Raw genomic sequence first — 18,725 nt, 5'->3', positions numbered from 1 at the left:
TTAAGTGTAAGAATATGTCACGTGTCAGGAAAGAACCCAAAAGCAGACGGGACAACCAGGTAAGGGAAGAAATCAAGTCTTTATGGAAGTAACCGATCTCAGGGGTAGAGCAGGAGTTCGCTCAGTGGCTGGTAGGCAGGCGGGCAGGCAGAAGTCCATGAAAGGCGACGTTCCAGCGCAGACTGGTTCACAGTGGAGGCTTTTTAAGGGTGATGGCGATCGCTTTGATGTCAACGGAGAGCGGCGATTCCTTTGATGGCCAACTGGTGTACCGCGGTGAAGGGGGGGGGGTCAGCAGGTGTCAAGGGCGATCGCTTTGATGTCAAGGGCGAGAGACTGTGACAGAATAAGACTAAAACATAAGAGGTGGCCATTGAGTAGCTTGTAGTGATCTTTGACCAAAATGTATGTCTGGTTTTTCCTATACGTTTGCTTTGTGGATTATAGTTGGGGCGGGGGGATAAAAGGCTTACAGCACCTGGTATTCCCAGGCGGTCTCCCATCCAAGTACTAACCAGGCCCGGCCCTGCTTGGCTTCCGAGATCGGACGAGATCGGGCGTTATCGGAGTGGTATGGCCGTAAGCCGTTGAGCCGGCACCGTGCCGCTCTTTTATATATAATTCGGCCTCCGCGCTTCTTCTTTCTGCGATCAGCTTATTTCACCAGTTTCTGCGTTTATGACCAGCTACGTGACATCTTATTGCGTTTGCTGTGGAAAGAGTCAAGTGTTAAGTTTAAGAATAAGACTAAAACATAAGAGGTGGCCATTGAGTAGCTTGTAGTGATCTTTGACCAAAATGTATGTCTGGTTTTTCCTATACGTTTGCTTTGTGGATTATAGTTGGGGCGGGGGGATAAAAGGCTTACAGCACCTGGTATTCCCAGGCGGTCTCCCATCCAAGTACTAACCAGGCCCGACCCTGCTTAGCTTCCGAGATCGGACGAGATCGGGCGTTATCAGAGTGGTATGGCCGTAAGCCGTTGAGCCGGCACCGTGCCGCTCTTTTATATATAATTCGGCCTCCGCGCTTCTTCTTTCTGCTATCAGCTTATTTCACCAGTTTCTGCGTTTATGACCAGCTACGTGACATCTTATTGCGTTTGCTGTGGAAAGAGTCAAGTGTTAAGTGTAAGAATATGTCACGTGTCAGGAAAGAACCCAAAAGCAGACGGGACAACCAGGTAAGGGAAGAAATCAAGTCTTTATGGAAGTAACCGATCTCAGGGGTAGAGCAGGAGTTCGCTCAGTGGCTGGTAGGCAGGCGGGCAGGCAGAAGTCCATGAAAGGCGACGTTCCAGCGCAGACTGGTTCACAGTGGAGGCTTTTTAAGGGTGATGGCGATCGCTTTGATGTCAACGGAGAGCGGCGATTCCTTTGATGGCCAACTGGTGTACCGCGGTGAAGGGGGGGGGGTCAGCAGGTGTCAAGGGCGATCGCTTTGATGTCAAGGGCGAGAGACTGTGACAGAATAAGACTAAAACATAAGAGGTGGCCATTGAGTAGCTTGTAGTGATCTTTGACCAAAATGTATGTCTGGTTTTTCCTATACGTTTGCTTTGTGGATCATAGTTGGGGCGGGGGGATAAAGGCTTACAGCACCTGGTATTCCCAGGCGGTCTCCCATCCAAGTACTAACCAGGCCCGACCCTGCTTGGCTTCCGAGATCGGACGAGATCGGGCGTTATTTTTTTTTTTTTGTCTTTTATTATGAAAATATATTTTTGGGAACAAAAATACATTTTTGATTGCATGTATTGTCCATCAATTCCACATTGTTACATTTGTTTTACACTTTGTTTCGCTTACACAAGATAGTATCCGTCTCTCTTTATACATAAAATAAAGCCATGCTTTCCAAATCATCAACTTAAATCAGCGCTTTGGAATCAGAACAGAAAATGAAACAAATCAGCCCTTTTGAACAAACCTTAGACTGTGTTTTTAAAAGAAAGTGACATTAAAACACCACTTTGAGATTTTAAATGACACACATTCCACATTAAACAGAATGATCCCATCCTCCCCTTAACTTCAATAAAACATAACAGAGAAAGTTAAAAGAAAACCGTAACGCGTCTTTAACTTTGTTTATATTTACACTTCCAATAATCATCATTTTCCGTTCACATCATTTCAGACTTTTTCCCTCCCCTCCCTCCCTCCCTCCCTCCCTCACCAGTTCCACACAATCTCCCCCCTCCTGTTGAGGGAGAGGAGATGGCTGTCTCTGATGAAGAGCCGGGTGAAGTCCGCATCGCCGTGCGTCAGTCTGTAATGTGTTTGTTTTTTGACCATGTTTTTGAAAATGTTCCAAACCGGGATGATTCTGCGTTCAAAGTGCGCAATGTTCCGACGTGATTTGACGGCCCACCGGGCGTGACTTAAGAGCAATTTGCACAGCGCTGCGTTCTTCACCCTGCTCTTCTCCCACACTCCAAACACAAAGAATACATCCCACGAATCCCCGCTGTCCCAAATTAATCCCAGTTTGTTGACTAAGCACTTTTTCAGGGTTTCAAAGAAGCTCGCCAGCTCCGAGCAGTGGCGGTACATGTGCAATAGTGTTTCAGGCAGCAGGCCACAGACGTCGCACTCCCTGCCGACCCCCTTGTCAAATTGGTGCAGAATAACGTTAGTGAACACTTTGTTGTGTCGGATTTTGTAGTCGTTGTCTTCTGCCTCAATGCTGTTCCCTCTCACCCTCCATTGTCCCCAGATTTGTCCCACATTCAAATTGGGCATAACTTTGCCCCAGAACGGCAGAGAGGTCGGACGTTGCGACGCCTGTGCCAGAAACTTTCCATAGATCTGTTTGCTTGTCAATCTGTGTATACTCCTCCACTCTCCTCCTTGCTCCACCAACATGGCTGGGAGCTCCCCCTCTCTGTTCTGTACCACTCTCCGCTCTATGGTTGTCCGCCATTCTTTTGGGATGCTTTCCTTTAAGTCGTTATAATAGCTTGTTGTCTCCGTAATTTTGGCCTCATAGTTTATCTCCTTTATACTGTCATATATGGCTTGGGGGGGGAGAAAACCCGGCATCAGTTCATACATGACGTCCTTCAACTGGACCAAACCTGCTGTTAACATGTCATTATTACATAGAAGCTTACCTGTCTTTTGAATTTTTTTATTTAGAAAGATTGGCATTTCTCTGATGACGTTTACCGAGTCACATGCATAGTCTATATGCTTTAGAAATTCCGCGTGAGCGGACAGGACTTCTCTATAGAAACCTGGAAGCCCCGCCATCATCGGTCGCTTTAGTTGCATCAGCAGCACAAAATCGCCTATGTGAAATACCTTGTTTATGAAGTAAGCCATCAGGCTTTTCCAGCCGTGGGCTGTGGAGTCACACAGATATTTTTGCACAGTTTTGATCCTGAACGCCCTTTTTTTGCTTTCTATATCTACTAATTGAAGTCCTCCCTCTCTGTACTTACTTATTAATGTTTTTCGTGCTATTTTACTTACTTTTGCCCTCCACAAAAAATTGGTTATAATTTCATTTATTCTGTTTAATACCCATAAGGGTAGTTCTATAACTGCTAATGTATAGTTTAGTTTTGACAATATTAAGTTGTTTAGAACCACTACTCTACCTTTGAGTTTTAGGTCTCTCAGTTTCCAATAATTTAGACATTTTTCTATTTTACTAATAATTTCCGTCCATGACAGATCACGAGCTGCCACTACATCTTTACCGATGTAGGTACCTAGAATTTTTATATGCTTGCTTTGTATTTTAAAAGGTGTGGTCTCCTGCTGAGGCTCAGCCATGTTAATGAACATGATTTCTGACTTACCTACATTTATGCGGGAGCCAGAGGCTCGACCGTACATGTTTATTACTGCCATTGCTCTCTCTATGCTTGCCATGTCCTTTACTGTTAGGGTGGTGTCATCAGCAAATTGCTGGACGACACAGGATCCTCCCCCTGGTAACTCAATACCTCTAATACCCTTGTCTTGTTTTAATAGAATTCCTAGTGGCTCTGCTATTATTGTGTACAGGATTGAGGATAGTGGACAGCCTTGTCTGACCGACCTTTCCAGAGGAAACGCATCAGTGGTTGCACCGTTGCATTTGACCTTACCTGTAGCTTTGCTATATAATAATTTTACCCAAGTTAGAAATCTGTCTCCAAAACCTACCTTCTCCAGTACATTAAACATAAATTGATGCTCTACTCGGTCAAAGGCTTTATTGAAGTCAATGGCCAGAAGGACACCTGCTTGATCTGTCTCTTTTAAATACTCCACCACATCTCTTATGGTGCGTACTGTGTCAGTGACTTCTCTCCCTGGCACACTATAAGCCTGGGTGGCTTCTATTATTGTATGTAATATTTGTTTGACTCTGTTTGCCAATATTTTCATTAGTATTTTGTAGTCATTGTTCAACAGAGTAATGGGCCTATAATTTGTTAGGTCATCCTTCTCCCCTTTCTTAAAAATTAAAGTGATCAAGCCTAGAGTCATTGACTCCGGTACCTTCTGTTCTTTTTCCATTGTTTTATACAATTTCAGTAGTGTTGGTTTGAGCGTGTTGCAGAAAGCTTTATAGAAGTTTGCCGTCAACCCATCACTACCTGGGCTTTTATTTGACATCATTTGATTTATTGCACACTCTATATCTTCCTCAGTTATTTCCTGTTCACACGCTGATTTATCCTCATCATTTAATTTAGCAGTCATCTCTTCCAATATGTCATTTGTAGCTTGTATGTCTGAACTCTCAGTTTTAAACAAGTCACTATAAAAAGTTTGTACTGTTTCCAGAATGTCTACGAAATTGGTCACTACTTTACCTTCTTTATTTTTGATTTCTTGCAAATAACACTGATTTTGTTTCCTTTTTTCCAAGTTGAGGAAAAAAACTGTACTTTTCTCCCCTTCTACTGCATATTGAGCACGGCTCCTCACTATAGCACCTTCACATTTTATCCTTTCAATTTCATTTATTTCATTTTGAATATTCACAAGCCTTTCAACATTGACAACCGGTTGTGCATTTAATTTAGCAATTGTATTTCTTAATGATCTTTCTTTTTCTCTAGTTTTAAAGTTCAATCTTTTCGCAAACTGAATACTTTTTTGTTTAATTCTCACTTTTAATTTCTCCCACCCCTCTATGATATTTTCCCCAAACTCAGGCTGTGAACATTCAAATGAGATCACTTTAGAGATGCATTCAACATAATCCCTTCTGTTCAGCAGGCTAGCATTAAGGTGCCACACGCCTCCCCCCCTCCCCCTCCTTTTACCCCCCATTCCCACACGCAGGATGGCATGATCACTAATGAAATTTAAACAATAGCGCACAGTATCGAAAAGGTCGATCTGCGGTTTCTTGACTAAACAAAAATCAATCCGACTTTGCCGTACAGTGTCCATTTGTGGCTGTACTCTCGAGTACTCTCGTGTTATGGGATTTCTGGTTCTCCATAAATCACAGAAATTATTCTTGGCCATAAACAGATTCAGGGCCGCTCTAGAACAGTCGTGTTTATAGCTACCGTTATCGCTAATGTCAAGCCTGCTCATCTTGACATTGAAATCCCCAACTATGATGTCACAGTCTTTAGCTATGATATTCAATTCTCGAAAGAAAGAAGACCTGTCCCCCTCGTGGTTGGGCGCATAAATGTTCAGTAATTTGTAGACAGTGTCTTCAAAAACAAAGCCCACTTTAACCCACCTCCCCCCAATGTCTTTGTCTATTAGAGTGGCATCAGCCTCAATGTGGCTACTCACCATGATGCTTACTCCTCGTGCCCGCTGAGTCCCATGGCTTGAAAAGTAGGATCCAGGCCACCTTTTCTTGCACTGAGTTTCACAGTCAGTGTCCCAGTGGGTTTCTTGGAGACAGATTATTTCTGCATCACACATTTTTACGACTTTAGTGAACTTGTCCATGTCACGTAGTCCACGTACGTTGAATGATGCTATTTTGACCATGGTGAGTGGGAAAGACAGAGAAAAATAATCCCCAAACAAAAAACATGATGCACACCCTTTTCAGTCCATTATTATTTACCCCTCTTAGTCTTGCCCTTTCTGCTTGTTCCCTCTTCCCTCCCCTTACTAACTCCATCCCATTCCGAAGCCTTAGGGTTCGGCTGTCGTCTCTCACTCCCCTGCCCGTGTAGAGGCCCTCTCTGCCCCGGCTGCCCGCAAGGCAAGGACGCAAGGCTGGCCGAACTGCCCTCCCTCTGGTTGCTGCGGCTCCTGTCCCCTGATGTTGTTACAGCCTGACCCCTCAGCGACCCGTGCGCCAGAGTGGAGACGCTCGTCGGCATCCTCCCCACCCTCTCAGAGGCCGCAGTCAAACCGCCGCTTCCTCTTTTCTCCTCCTCCTCCTCTTCCTCCTCGACCTCGCTCTCCTCCTCCATCTCATGGCGTGCAGCTGACTGGGGCCCCTCTGCTTCGCCATCAGTCGCAATGCCATCAGGATGATTTCCTGTCTCCGTCTCTTCTGCCCCGTCCTCCACTCCCTCGCCGGTGTCCCTCTCTGTCTCCTCTTTGGGATCTGCTCCAGGCATGGCTGCGCATTCTCGTGCGTAGTGTCCGATCTCCCCGCACTTGAAGCACTTGAACTCCGGGCACTCCCGTAGGATGTGTCCGGGCTGGAGGCACAGCCTGCAAACTTTAGATTGATTATCGTGCAGCACTCTGAAGTATTCAATCCCTTCCAGCGTCTCAAATTTGGTGCTGTAAGGTAAAGAGGAGACATTTTCATTGAAACGGACTTTGAGGAATCTCGTCCCGTCAAAAACGTCCGTCCCGGCCCACTTCCTCCGCTTGATAGGAGACACCGGCTCCACGCCCCACTGCTTCAGTTTAGTAACAATTTGATTGTCTGTGACATACAGGGGAAGGTTCAAAAAGGAGACGATCCTGGTGTCCCTCGTAACTTCCGATGCCACCACTCTGGAGTTTCTAATCTTGAAGCCGTCCAGCAGTCTTGTTTTCCCTTTCGGGTTACTCATCGTGAGCTCCCATCGCTTGTCGCTTTTCGACCTGCAGCCCAATACTCTCCCACACGTGTTGTCAACCGCACGCAGAAGCTCCATCATGGAGATTTTGTCTTCTCCCTCCACGTCCACATTAACCACCAGGTCTCTATCCATCTCTCTCCCTTCCCCCTCCCTCCCCGCCGCTTCCGCTGCGACCGCCGTCTCTTTCACCAACCCCATTGCTGTGGCCCCTCCACCTCGTCTCTCTTTTCGTTTCTCCGCTCGACTCTCCACCACCACAAATTCTCCTCTCTCCCCCTTCTCCATCACGCTTTCTGCCTCAGTCGGATTCGCGTCCTGCTGGGGCTTCTTTGTTTCCGCCGCTATACGTCCATTTTGTTTGTCCGTCTGCCCGTCGTCGTAAGTCTTGTCCGGTCCGAGTGTCCTTGCCGTCTGTGCCATTTTCGTGCTTCTAAAGCCACAAAAGTTTCCCCCGTGCAGCAGAAAGCTGCTGGGGGGATGTTAGAAACGTTATTTTCAGAGACTGCTCTCGTTTCCCCGTCGATTTAATGTCTTTTTCGTCCGCTCCGCCGCCACCACGCCAACCCGGGCGTTATCAGAGTGGTATGGCCGTAAGCCATTGAGCCGGCACCGTGCCGCTCTTTTATATATAATTCGGCCTCCGCGCTTCTTCTTTCTGCGATCAGCTTATTTCACCAGTTTCTGCGTTTATGACCAGCTACGTGACATCTTATTGCGTTTGCTGTGGAAAGAGTCAAGTGTTAAGTTTAAGAATAAGACTAAAACATAAGAGGTGGCCATTGAGTAGCTTGTAGTGATCTTTGACCAAAATGTATGTCTGATTTTTCCTATACGTTTGCTTTGTGGATTATAGTTGGGGCGGGGGGATAAAAGGCTTACAGCACCTGGTATTCCCAGGCGGTCTCCCATCCAAGTACTAACCAGGCCCGACCCTGCTTGGCTTCCGAGATCGGACGAGATCGGGCGTTATCAGAGTGGTATGGCCGTAAACCGTTGAGCCGGCACCGTGCCGCTCTTTTATATATAATTCGGCCTCCGCGCTTCTTCTTTCTGCTATCAGCTTATTTCACCAGTTTCTGCGTTTATGACCAGCTACGTGACATCTTATTGCGTTTGCTGTGGAAAGAGTCAAGTGTTAAGTGTAAGAATATGTCACGTGTCAGGAAAGAACCCAAAAGCAGACGGGACAACCAGGTAAGGGAAGAAATCAATCTTTATGGAAGTAACCGATCTCAGGGGTAGAGTAGGAGTTCGCTCAGTGGCTGGTAGGCAGGCGGGCAGGCAGAAGTCCATGAAAGGCGACGTTCCAGCGCAGACTGGTTCACAGTGGAGGCTTTTTAAGGGTGATGGCGATCGCTTTGATGTCAAGGGAGAGCGGCGATTCCTTTGATGGCCAACTGGTGTACCGCGGTGAAGGGGGGGGGGTCAGCAGGTGTCAAGGGCGATCGCTTTGATGTCAAGGGCGAGAGATTGTGACAGAATAAGACTAAAACATAAGAGGTGGCCATTGAGTAGCTTGTAGTGATCTTTGACCAAAATGTATGTCTGGCTTTTCCTATACGTTTGCTTTGTGGATCATAGTTGGGGCGGGGGGATAAAAGGCTTACAGCACCTGGTATTCCCAGGCGGTCTCCCATCCAAGTACTAACCAGGCCCGACCCTGCTTGGCTTCCGAGATCGGACGAGATCGGGCGTTATCAGAGTGGTATGGCCGTAAGCCATTGAGCCGGCACCGTGCCGCTCTTTTATATATAATTCGGCCTCCGCGCTTCTTCTTTCTGCGATCAGCTTATTTCACCAGTTTCTGCGTTTATGACCAGCTACGTGACATCTTATTGCGTTTGTTGTGGAAAGAGTCAAGTGTTAAGTTTAAGAATAAGACTAAAACATAAGAGGTGGCCATTGAGTAGCTTGTAGTGATCTTTGACCAAAATGTATGTCTGGTTTTTCCTATACGTTTGCTTTGTGGATTATAGTTGGGGCGGGGGGATAAAAGGCTTACAGCACCTGGTATTCCCAGGCGGTCTCCCATCCAAGTACTAACCAGGCCCGACCCTGCTTGGCTTCCGAGATCGGACGAGATCGGGCGTTATTTTTTTTTTTTTTTTTTTTTTGTCTTTTATTATGAAAATATATTTTTGGGAACAAAAATACATTTTTGATTGCATGTATTGTCCATCAATTCCACATTGTTACATTTGTTTTACACTTTGTTTCGCTTACACAAGATAGTATCCGTCTCTCTTTATACATAAAATAAAGCCATGCTTTCCAAATCATCAACTTAAATCAGCGCTTTGGAATCAGAACAGAAAATGAAACAAATCAGCCCTTTTGAACAAACCTTAGACTGTGTTTTTAAAAGAAAGTGACATTAAAACACCACTTTGAGATTTTAAATGACACACATTCCACATTAAACAGAATGATCCCATCCTCCCCTTAACTTCAATAAAACATAACAGAGAAAGTTAAAAGAAAACCGTAACGCGTCTTTAACTTTGTTTATATTTACACTTCCAATAATCATCATTTTCCGTTCACATCATTTCAGACTTTTTCCCTCCCCTCCCTCCCTCCCTCCCTCCCTCCCTCACCAGTTCCACACAATCTCCCCCCTCCTGTTGAGGGAGAGGAGATGGCTGTCTCTGATGAAGAGCCGGGTGAAGTCCGCATCGCCGTGCGTCAGTCTGTAATGTGTTTGTTTTTTGACCATGTTTTTGAAAATGTTCCAAACCGGGATGATTCTGCGTTCAAAGTGCGCAATGTTCCGACGTGATTTGACGGCCCACCGGGCGTGACTTAAGAGGAATTTGCACAGCGCTGCGTTCTTCACCCTGCTCTTCTCCCACACTCCAAACACAAAGAATACATCCCACGAATCCCCGCTGTCCCAAATTAATCCCAGTTTGTTGACTAAGCACTTTTTCAGGGTTTCAAAGAAGCTCGCCAGCTCCGAGCAGTGGCGGTACATGTGCAATAGTGTTTCAGGCAGCAGGCCACAGACGTCGCACTCCCTGCCGACCCCCTTGTCAAATTGGTGCAGAATAACGTTAGTGAACACTTTGTTGTGTCGGATTTTGTAGTCGTTGTCTTCTGCCTCAATGCTGTTCCCTCTCACCCTCCATTGTCCCCAGATTTGTCCCACATTCAAATTGGGCATAACTTTGCCCCAGAACGGCAGAGAGGTCGGACGTTGCGACGCCTGTGCCAGAAACTTTCCATAGATCTGTTTGCTTGTCAATCTGTGTATACTCCTCCACTCTCCTCCTTGCTCCACCAACATGGCTGGGAGCTCCCCCTCTCTGTTCTGTACCACTCTCCGCTCTATGGTTGTCCGCCATTCTTTTGGGATGCTTTCCTTTAAGTCGTTATAATAGCTTGTTGTCTCCGTAATTTTGGCCTCATAGTTTATCTCCTTTATACTGTCATATATGGCTTGGGGGGGGAGAAAACCCGGCATCAGTTCATACATGACGTCCTTCAACTGGACCAAACCTGCTGTTAACATGTCATTATTACATAGAAGCTTACCTGTCTTTTGAATTTTCTTATTTAGAAAGATTGGCATTTCTCTGATGACGTTTACCGAGTCACATGCATAGTCTATATGCTTTAGAAATTCCGCGTGAGCGGACAGGACTTCTCTATAGAAACCTGGAAGCCCCGCCATCATCGGTCGCTTTAGTTGCATCAGCAGCACAAAATCGCCTATGTGAAATACCTTGTTTATGAAGTAAGCCATCAGGCTTTTCCAGCCGTGGGCTGTGGAGTCACACAGATATTTTTGCACAGTTTTGATCCTGAACGCCCTTTTTTTGCTTTCTATATCTACTAATTGAAGTCCTCCCTCTCTGTACTTACTTATTAATGTTTTTCGTGCTATTTTACTTACTTTTGCCCTCCACAAAAAATTGGTTATAATTTCATTTATTCTGTTTAATACCCATAAGGGTAGTTCTATAACTGCTAATGTATAGTTTAGTTTTGACAATATTAAGTTGTTTAGAACCACTACTCTACCTTTGAGTTTTAGGTCTCTCAGTTTCCAATAATTTAGACATTTTTCTATTTTACTAATAATTTCCGTCCATGACAGATCACGAGCTGCCACTACATCTTTACCGATGTAGGTACCTAGAATTTTTATATGCTTGCTTTGTATTTTAAAAGGTGTGGTCTCCTGCTGAGGCTCAGCCATGTTAATGAACATGATTTCTGACTTACCTACATTTATGCGGGAGCCAGAGGCTCGACCGTACATGTTTATTACTGCCATTGCTCTCTCTATGCTTGCCATGTCCTTTACTGTTAGGGTGGTGTCATCAGCAAATTGCTGGACGACACAGGATCCTCCCCCTGGTAACTCAATACCTCTAATACCCTTGTCTTGTTTTAATAGAATTCCTAGTGGCTCTGCTATTATTGTGTACAGGATTGAGGATAGTGGACAGCCTTGTCTGACCGACCTTTCCAGAGGAAACGCATCAGTGGTTGCACCGTTGCATTTGACCTTACCTGTAGCTTTGCTATATAATAATTTTACCCAAGTTAGAAATCTGTCTCCAAAACCTACCTTCTCCAGTACATTAAACATAAATTGATGCTCTACTCGGTCAAAGGCTTTATTGAAGTCAATGGCCAGAAGGACACCTGCTTGATCTGTCTCTTTTAAATACTCCACCACATCTCTTATGGTGCGTACTGTGTCAGTGACTTCTCTCCCTGGCACACTATAAGCCTGGGTGGCTTCTATTATTGTATGTAATATTTGTTTGACTCTGTTTGCCAATATTTTCATTAGTATTTTGTAGTCATTGTTCAACAGAGTAATGGGCCTATAATTTGTTAGTTTATTCTTCTCCCCTTTCTTAAAAATTAAAGTGATCAAGCCTAGAGTCATTGACTCCGGTACCTTCTGTTCTTTTTCCATTGTTTTATACAATTTCAGTAGTGTTGGTTTGAGCGTGTTGCAGAAAGCTTTATAGAAGTTTGCCGTCAACCCATCACTACCTGGGCTTTTATTTGACATCATTTGATTTATTGCACACTCTATATCTTCCTCAGTTATTTCCTGTTCACACGCTGATTTATCCTCATCATTTAATTTAGCAGTCATCTCTTCCAATATGTCATTTGTAGCTTGTATGTCTGAACTCTCAGTTTTAAACAAGTCACTATAAAAAGTTTGTACTGTTTCCAGAATGTCTACGAAATTGGTCACTACTTTACCTTCTTTATTTTTGATTTCTTGCAAATAACACTGATTTTGTTTCCTTTTTTCCAAGTTGAGGAAAAAAGCTGTACTTTTCTCCCCTTCTACTGCATATTGAGCACGGCTCCTCACTATAGCACCTTCACATTTTATCCTTTCAATTTCATTTATTTCATTTTGAATATTCACAAGCCTTTCAACATTGACAACCGGTTGTGCATTTAATTTAGCAATTGTATTTCTTAATGATCTTTCTTTTTCTCTAGTTTTAAAGTTCAATCTTTTCGCAAACTGAATACTTTTTTGTTTAATTCTCACTTTTAATTTCTCCCACCCCTCTATGATATTTTCCCCAAACTCAGGCTGTGAACATTCAAATGAGATCACTTTAGAGATGCATTCAACATAATCCCTTCTGTTCAGCAGGCTAGCATTAAGGTGCCACACGCCTCCCCCCCTCCCCCTCCTTTTACCCCCCCATTCCCACACGCAGGATGGCATGATCACTAATGAAATTTAAACAATAGCGCACAGTATCGAAAAGGTCGATCTGCGGTTTCTTGACTAAACAAAAATCAATCCGACTTTGCCGTACAGTGTCCATTTGTGGCTGTACTCTCGAGTACTCTCGTGTTATGGGATTTCTGGTTCTCCATAAATCACAGAAATTATTCTTGGCCATAAACAGATTCAGGGCCGCTCTAGAACAGTCGTGTTTATAGCTACCGTTATCGCTAATGTCAAGCCTGCTCATCTTGACATTGAAATCCCCAACTATGATGTCACAGTCTTTAGCTATGATATTCAATTCTCGAAAGAAAGAAGACCTGTCCCCCTCGTGGTTGGGCGCATAAATGTTCAGTAATTTGTAGACAGTGTCTTCAAAAACAAAGCCCACTTTAACCCACCTCCCCCCAATGTCTTTGTCTATTAGAGTGGCATCAGCCTCAATGTGGCTACTCACCATGATGCTTACTCCTCGTGCCCGCTGAGTCCCATGGCTTGAAAAGTAGGATCCAGGCCACCTTTTCTTGCACTGAGTTTCACAGTCAGTGTCCCAGTGGGTTTCTTGGAGACAGATTATTTCTGCATCACACATTTTTACGACTTTAGTGAACTTGTCCATGTCACGTAGTCCACGTACGTTGAATGATGCTATTTTGACCATGGTGAGTGGGAAAGACAGAGAAAAATAATCCCCAAACAAAAAACATGATGCACACCCTTTTCAGTCCATTATTATTTACCCCTCTTAGTCTTGCCCTTTCTGCTTGTTCCCTCTTCCCTCCCCTTACTAACTCCATCCCATTCCGAAGCCTTAGGGTTCGGCTGTCGTCTCTCACTCCCCTGCCCGTGTAGAGGCCCTCTCTGCCCCGGCTGCCCGCAAGGCAAGGACGCAAGGCTGGCCGAACTGCCCTCCCTCTGGTTGCTGCGGCTCCTGTCCCCTGATGTTGTTACAGCCTGACCCCTCAGCGACCCGTGCGCCAGAGTGGAGACGCTCGTCGGCATCCTCCCCACCCTCTCAGAGGCCGCAGTCAAACCGCCGCTTCCTCTTTTCTCCTCCTCCTCCTCTTCCTCCTCGACCTCGCTCTCCTCCTCCATCTCATGGCGTGCAGCTGACTGGGGCCCCTCTGCTTCGCCATCAGTCGCAATGCCATCAGGATGATTTCCTGTCTCCGTCTCTTCTGCCCCGTCCTCCACTCCCTCGCCGGTGTCCCTCTCTGTCTCCTCTTTGGGATCTGCTCCAGGCATGGCTGCGCATTCTCGTGCGTAGTGTCCGATCTCCCCGCACTTGAAGCACTTGAACTCCGGGCACTCCCGTAGGATGTGTCCGGGCTGGAGGCACAGCCTGCAAACTTTAGATTGATTATCGTGCAGCACTCTGAAGTATTCAATCCCTTCCAGCGTCTCAAATTTGGTGCTGTAAGGTAAAGAGGAGACATTTTCATTGAAACGGACTTTGAGGAATCTCGTCCCGTCAAAAACGTCCGTCCCGGCCCACTTCCTCCGCTTGATAGGAGACACCGGCTCCACGCCCCACTGCTTCAGTTTAGTAACAATTTGATTGTCTGTGACATACAGGGGAAGGTTCAAAAAGGAGACGATCCTGGTGTCCCTCGTAACTTCCGATGCCACCACTCTGGAGTTTCTAATCTTGAAGCCGTCCAGCAGTCTTGTTTTCCCTTTCGGGTTACTCATCGTGAGCTCCCATCGCTTGTCGCTTTTCGACCTGCAGCCCAATACTCTCCCACACGTGTTGTCAACCGCACGCAGAAGCTCCATCATGGAGATTTTGTCTTCTCCCTCCACGTCCACATTAACCACCAGGTCTCTATCCATCTCTCTCCCTTCCCCCTCCCTCCCCGCCGCTTCCGCTGCGACCGCCGTCTCTTTCACCAACCCCATTGCTGTGGCCCCTCCACCTCGTCTCTCTTTTCGTTTCTCCGCTCGACTCTCCACCACCACAAATTCTCCTCTCTCCCCCTTCTCCATCACGCTTTCTGCCTCAGTCGGATTCGCGTCCTGCTGGGGCTTCTTTGTTTCCGCCGCTATACCTCCATTTTGTTTGTCCGTCTGCCCGTCGTCGTAAGTCTTGTCCGGTCCGAGTGTCCTTGCCGTCTGTGCCATTTTCGTGCTTCTAAAGCCACAAAAGTTTCCCCCGTGCAGCAGAAAGCTGCTGGGGGGGAGTTAGAAACGTGATTTTCAGAGACTGCTCTCGTTTCCCCGTCGATTTAATGTCTTTTTCGTCCGCTCCGCCGCCACCACGCCAACCCGGAAGTTATCAGAGTGGTATGGCCGTAAGCCGTTGAGCCGGCACCGTGCCGCTCTTTTATATATAATTCGGCCTCCGCGCTTCTTCTTTCTGCTATCAGCTTATTTCACCAGTTTCTGCGTTTATGACCAGCTACGTGACATCTTATTGCGTTTGCTGTGGAAAGAGTCAAGTGTTAAGTGTAAGAATATGTCACGTGTCAGGAAAGAACCCAAAAGCAGACGGGACAACCAGGTAAGGGAAGAAATCAAGTCTTTATGGAAGTAACCGATCTCAGGGGTAGAGCAGGAGTTCGCTCAGTGGCTGGTAGGCAGGCGGGCAGGCAGAAGTCCATGAAAGGCGACGTTCCAGCGCAGACTGGTTCACAGTGGAGGCTTTTTAAGGGTGATGGCGATCGCTTTGATGTCAAGGGAGAGCGGCGATTCCTTTGATGGCCAACTGGTGTACCGCGGTGAAGGGGGGGGGTCAGCAGGTGTCAAGGGCGATCGCTTTGATGTCAAGGGCGAGAGACTGTGACAGAATAAGACTAAAACATAAGAGGTGGCCATTGAGTAGCTTGTAGTGATATTTGACCAAAATGTATGTCTGGCTTTTCCTATACGTTTGCTTTGTGGATCATAGTTGGGGCGGGGGGATAAAAGGCTTACAGCACCTGGTATTCCCAGGCGGTCTCCCATCCAAGTACTAACCAGGCCCGACCCTGCTTGGCTTCCGAGATCGGACGAGATCGGGCGTTATCAGAGTGGTATGGCCGTAAGCCATTGAGCCGGCACCGTGCCGCTCTTTTATATATAATTCGGCCTCCGCGCTTCTTCTTTCTGCGATCAGCTTATTTCACCAGTTTCTGCGTTTATGACCAGCTACGTGACATCTTATTGCGTTTGCTGTGGAAAGAGTCAAGTGTTAAGTTTAAGAATAAGACTAAAACATAAGAGGTGGCCATTGAGTAGCTTGTAGTGATCTTTGACCAAAATGTATGTCTGGTTTTTCCTATACGTTTGCTTTGTGGATTATAGTTGGGGCGGGGGGATAAAAGGCTTACAGCACCTGGTATTCCCAGGCGGTCTCCCATCCAAGTACTAACCAGGCCCGGCCCTGCTTGGCTTCCGAGATCGGACGAGATCGGGCGTTATTTTTTTTTTTTTTTTTTTTTTTGTCTTTTATTATGAAAATATATTTTTGGGAACAAAAATACATTTTTGATTGCATGTAAAGTCCATCAATTCCACATTGTTACATTTGTTTTACACTTTGTTTCGCTTACACAAGATAGTATCCGTCTCTCTTTATACATAAAATAAAGCCATGCTTTCCAAATCATCAACTTAAATCAGCGCTTTGGAATCAGAACAGAAAATGAAACAAATCAGCCCTTTTGAACAAACCTTAGACTGTGTTTTTAAAAGAAAGTGACATTAAAATACCACTTTGAGATTTTAAATGACACACATTCCACATTAAACAGAATGATCCCATCCTCCCCTTAACTTCAATAAAACATAACAGAGAAAGTTAAAAGAAAACCGTAACGCGTCTTTAACTCTGTTTATATTTACACTTCCAATAATCATCATTTTCCGTTCACATTATTTCAGACTTTTTCCTCCCCTCCCTCCCTCCCTCCCTCCCTCACCAGTTCCACACAATCTCCCCCCTCCTGTTGAGGGAGAGGAGATGGCTGTCTCTGATGAAGAGCCGGGTGAAGTCCGCATCGCCGTGCGTCAGTCTGTAATGTGTTTGTTTTTTGACCATGTTTTTGAAAATGTTCCAAACCGGGATGATTCTGCGTTCAAAGTGCGCAATGTTCCGACGTGATTTGACGGCCCACCGGGCGTGACTTAAGAGGAATTTGCACAGCGCTGCGTTCTTCACCCTGCTCTTCTCCCACACTCCAAACACAAAGAATACATCCCACGAATCCCCGCTGTCCCAAATTAATCCCAGTTTGTTGACTAAGCACTTTTTCAGGGTTTCAAAGAAGCTCGCCAGCTCCGAGCAGTGGCGGTACATGTGCAATAGTGTTTCAGGCAGCAGGCCACAGACGTCGCACTCCCTGCCGACCCCCTTGTCAAATTGGTGCAGAATAACGTTAGTGAACACTTTGTTGTGTCGGATTTTGTAGTCGTTGTCTTCTGCCTCAATGCTGTTCCCTCTCACCCTCCATTGTCCCCAGATTTGTCCCACATTCAAATTGGGCATAACTTTGCCCCAGAACGGCAGAGAGGTCGGACGTTGCGACGCCTGTGCCAGAAACTTTCCATAGATCTGTTTGCTTGTCAACCTGTGTATACTCCTCCACTCTCCTCCTTGCTCCACCAACATGGCTGGGAGCTTCCCCTCTCTGTTCTGTACCACTCTCCGCTCTATGGTTGTCCGCCATTCTTTTGGGATGCTTTCCTTTAAGTCGTTATAATAGCTTGTTGTCTCCGTAATTTTGGCCTCATAGTTTATCTCCTTTATACTGTCATATATGGCTTGGGGGGGGAGAAAACCCGGCATCAGTTCATACATGACGTCCTTCAACTGGACCAAACCTGCTCTTAACATGTCATTATTACATAGAAGCTTACCTGTCTTTTGAATTTTCTTATTTAGAAAGATTGGCATTTCTCTGATGACGTTTACCGAGTCACATGCATAGTCTATATGCTTTAGAAATTCCGCGTGAGCGGACAGGACTTCTCTATAGAAACCTGGAAGCCCCGCCATCATCGGTCGCTTTAGTTGCATCAGCAGCACAAAATCACCTATGTGAAATACCTTGTTTATGAAGTAAGCCATCAGGCTTTTCCAGCCGTGGGCTGTGGAGTCACACAGATATTTTTGCACAGTTTTGATCCTGAACGCCCTTTTTTTGCTTTCTATATCTACTAATTGAAGTCCTCCCTCTCTGTACTTACTTATTAATGTTTTTCGTGCTATTTTACTTACTTTTGCCCTCCACAAAAAATTGGTTATAATTTCATTTATTCTGTTTAATACCCATAAGGGTAGTTCTATAACTGCTAATGTATAGTTTAGTTTTGACAATATTAAGTTGTTTAGAACCACTACTCTACCTTTGAGTTTTAGGTCTCTCAGTTTCCAATAATTTAGACATTTTTCTATTTTACTAATAATTTCCGTCCATGACAGATCACGAGCTGCCACTACATCTTTACCGATGTAGGTACCTAGAATTTTTATATGCTTGCTGTGTATTTTAAAAGGTGTGGTCTCCTGCTGAGGCTCAGCCATGTTAATGAACATGATTTCTGACTTACCTACATTTATGCGGGAGCCAGAGGCTCGACCGTACATGTTTATTACTGCCATTGCTCTCTCTATGCTTGCCATGTCCTTTACTGTTAGGGTGGTGTCATCAGCAAATTGCTGGACGACACAGGATCCTCCCCCTGGTAACTCAATACCTCTAATACCCTTGTCTTGTTTTAATAGAATTCCTAGTGGCTCTGCTATTATTGTGTACAGGATTGAGGATAGTGGACAGCCTTGTCTGACCGACCTTTCCAGAGGAAACGCATCAGTGGTTGCACCGTTGCATTTGACCTTACCTGTAGCTTTGCTATATAATAATTTTACCCAAGTTAGAAATCTGTCTCCAAAACCTACCTTCTCCAGTACATTAAACATAAATTGATGCTCTACTCGGTCAAAGGCTTTATTGAAGTCAATGGCCAGAAGGACACCTGCTTGATCTGTCTCTTTTAAATACTCCACCACATCTCTTATGG

At 45.5% G+C, this 18,725-nt stretch overlaps 5 non-coding genes across 5 annotated transcripts; all 5 read right to left on the bottom strand.

Moving 5' to 3' along the window:
• Window positions 1–466: 466 nt before the first annotated feature.
• Window positions 467–585, bottom strand: LOC130125635 (5S ribosomal RNA). The gene has a single exon (XR_008811507.1). It is a non-coding gene; the product is annotated as a 5S ribosomal RNA (ribosomal RNA).
• Window positions 586–861: 276 nt separating this feature from the next.
• On the bottom strand, window positions 862–980 carry LOC130125852 (5S ribosomal RNA). Its single transcript, XR_008811687.1, has one exon. It is a non-coding gene; the product is annotated as a 5S ribosomal RNA (ribosomal RNA).
• A 6,895-nt stretch (window positions 981–7,875) lies between these two features.
• Window positions 7,876–7,994, bottom strand: LOC130125615 (5S ribosomal RNA). Its single transcript, XR_008811487.1, has one exon. It is a non-coding gene; the product is annotated as a 5S ribosomal RNA (ribosomal RNA).
• A 609-nt stretch (window positions 7,995–8,603) lies between these two features.
• LOC130125680 (5S ribosomal RNA) lies at window positions 8,604–8,722 on the bottom strand. Its single transcript, XR_008811529.1, has one exon. It is a non-coding gene; the product is annotated as a 5S ribosomal RNA (ribosomal RNA).
• Window positions 8,723–15,631: 6,909 nt separating this feature from the next.
• On the bottom strand, window positions 15,632–15,750 carry LOC130125679 (5S ribosomal RNA). The gene has a single exon (XR_008811528.1). It is a non-coding gene; the product is annotated as a 5S ribosomal RNA (ribosomal RNA).
• Window positions 15,751–18,725: the final 2,975 nt, after the last annotated feature.

The sequence above is a fragment of the Lampris incognitus genome, chromosome 15 (assembly GCF_029633865.1).
Source record: "Lampris incognitus isolate fLamInc1 chromosome 15, fLamInc1.hap2, whole genome shotgun sequence".
NCBI lineage: Eukaryota > Metazoa > Chordata > Actinopteri > Lampriformes > Lampridae > Lampris > Lampris incognitus.
This window is presented reverse-complemented; position numbering and strand designations above follow the sequence as displayed.